Source organism: Cavia porcellus, unplaced genomic scaffold (assembly GCF_034190915.1).
Source record: "Cavia porcellus strain 051 isolate PalLab524CR breed Dunkin Hartley unplaced genomic scaffold, mCavPor4.1 scaffold_27, whole genome shotgun sequence".
NCBI classification, from domain to species: Eukaryota; Metazoa; Chordata; class Mammalia; order Rodentia; family Caviidae; genus Cavia; species Cavia porcellus.
Window position 1 is genome coordinate 41,363,343 of NW_026947510.1, and position 2,610 is coordinate 41,365,952.

Sequence of the window (2,610 nt, forward strand, 5' to 3'; positions counted from 1 at the left end):
TAGCAAAGGCACAACTTATAAAACTAAAATATTTTAATGATTGTGGTTCCACATATATTTATGCTTGAGTTTATGGGAAGTGTTTTGAAATTCATATAGTGCACTGAAAAAAATTATAAGACAAATGATTCAAATTGAGGTCAACCAAGTTATAAATCAAAACATAAATGTACTTCACAGTACATTTAGTTTCAATATAGTTCATAAAATAACCTGTGCTGAAACAAAGCACATGAATTTAAAATTTATTTTAGTCAGAATTAGCATCTTTTGAAAAAGCCAGAGTTAACTGCAGTATATCACTGCTCTGTGCAAAAATTTTCCAATGCTCCACAATGTTTACTTAATCAAATGTGCAAATTGAAGTTTATAAGCAACTCAGTTATTTTCTCTATAGTATAGATGGTTCAATTTACTTTTCCTATTTTATTAATTCAGAGCTTATAACTTAATAGTTGATTACCTATGTTTGAAGTGGACAGGAAAATTTGAACTACCTGGCTAATTGTATTGCAACTGTTTTAACTTCTCTTTGCTTATCTTGGAAGATATGCCTGTGTTCCTTTGGTGCTAGTTATTGAAGCTCAAATGCTTATGGAGACCACATGGGGAAGAAAAAATGGGTATTGTGGGCCTGGAGAGGACTGAACAAATGAGATAGGTCACTCCTATTTAAGGGATCATCCACTGTATAGCTCAAATAGTTGATGTGTAGTAATGGACCCTGGTTGCTAGATTTTTCCATTCTTCCAGAGGAGCTAGAAACTTAACGCTTATGTTTAATATTTCAACATTTGAATGTTGGTAACTGAAAAAATATGTAATTTATATTATACAACACTAGATTTTGTATTATAAACATGTAATATTAGATTATATATACATATATTTATAAAATATGATAGAGGAGAGAGATGCTGTGGATTGAACACATGGCTTTGTGTATGCTAGACAAGAATGTTTTCACTGAACTACATCCCCAGCCCTTGACAAAAATTTAAAAGCAAAAAAAAATAAACAAAAACACCACCACCAACAACAAAAAATCCAAAAAAAGAGAATAAAGTTCGAAGCTCAATATGGTTCCTGTATTTCTAGCTTTAAACTCGCTGCAAGCTACAAACCAATTAAACTCTTTGTCTACAGTTTGATTTTCTGTTATGCAAGTTCACATTTCTTCTTCCTGACAACTCACTCTTTCTGAAATTTCTCCTGATCCCTTCACTATGGTCTGAATGTGTCTTCTTCGAATTCATATATTGAAATCCTAAGGTTCTGACATTGGGAGGTGTGGAGGTCAGGAGTGCAGAGCCCTCATGAATGGGGTTATTGCCCTTGTTCAAGAAGAGGCCTTTACCAGACATTGAATCAGCTGGTGCCTGGATCTTGGATGTTCCAGCCTTTAGAACTGTAAGAAATAAATTTCTGTTCTTTGTAAGTCATCTCTGTAGCATTCTGTTATAGCAATACAGGTGGACTAAGATGTTTTTCTTCATGAAGCTTTCCTTGTCTTTATCCATGTCTTTTTTTTTTTTGCAGCTGTTGAGTTTTTATTGAACACATTACAAAATGAGGTTTAGTCACAAAGACCAAAGCCCATGTCATCATCACACTCCTCAGATTCCTCTTTCTTTGCTTCTACCTCCTTTTCCTCAGCTGGGGCAGCAGAGGTGGAGGGGGCAGGGCCATCAACCCTACGTTGCAGAGGAGGCTCCCAACATTGACACTGACCAGGGCCTTTGCAAACAAGCCAGGCCAAAAGGGTTGGACATTGACACTAGTCACTTTAGTGAGGGCATTGATCTTATCCTCTGTGACAGTCTCTAGTGCAAGATAAGGGTGGAGTAGATGCAGGTGAACCCAGAGATGGAGGCCATGATGTGGGCTGCTGGGCATGATGGTAGTCCAGGATGCAGCCTTAGCTCCCTTGGAAGGACTGAGCATCTTGGTGGCAACTGAGGAAAAGCTATCCATGTCTTCTTTCTCTGACTCTATAGATTAAGTCTCTGCCACACACCCTACTCATTAATATTCTTATACTTGTTTATTCTTATTAGTAAAAGCGTAAATTCTTTGGAGGTGGAGATGATTTTACTGTGCTTCATATTTAGAAGTAGTTCAGTAAATGCTTGAGTTGAAAATGGAGGGTAATGAAGTGAATTGAACTGGATATGGAGGACATCACTCACAGATGCTTCATGAGAAATATTTTTCATGGAGGCTTTCTTTTGGGCTGAGCAACACAGAGTTAATATTCACAATGCTAAAATCTAGTGAAAAAAATCAGTTGAATTGTGCTCCTTAACAGATGGTGTCTGCAGTTCCTAATGCAATATCCTGATTGTGTAGAGTTGTCATAATTCAGTATTAGTTGCTTGCACAATCTTTGGCAACTAACGAATCTTTCCTAGGTGTAGACTAAATGTGTTCCAAAGTTTTTGTCCATCCTGCTCTTGTCTCCTGGATTCATCTAAGGTGAGTTCATGCCTAACAGCAGTGGGACCAAGGAGATGTACCTCAGGAGTGTGTATTTTTGTTCTGGCTCCTTCTTTCTCCCTGTGTTTCCTGACTGCCATCCATGACCACCTTTTTCTCAGCCATGCTCATCTG

General features: G+C 37.4%; 1 pseudogene; it reads right to left on the minus strand.

Moving 5' to 3' along the window:
• Positions 1-1,576: 1,576 nt before the first annotated feature.
• LOC100715516 (large ribosomal subunit protein P1-like) lies at positions 1,577-1,877 on the minus strand (annotated as a pseudogene).
• Between the last annotated feature and the right edge of the window lie 733 nt (positions 1,878-2,610).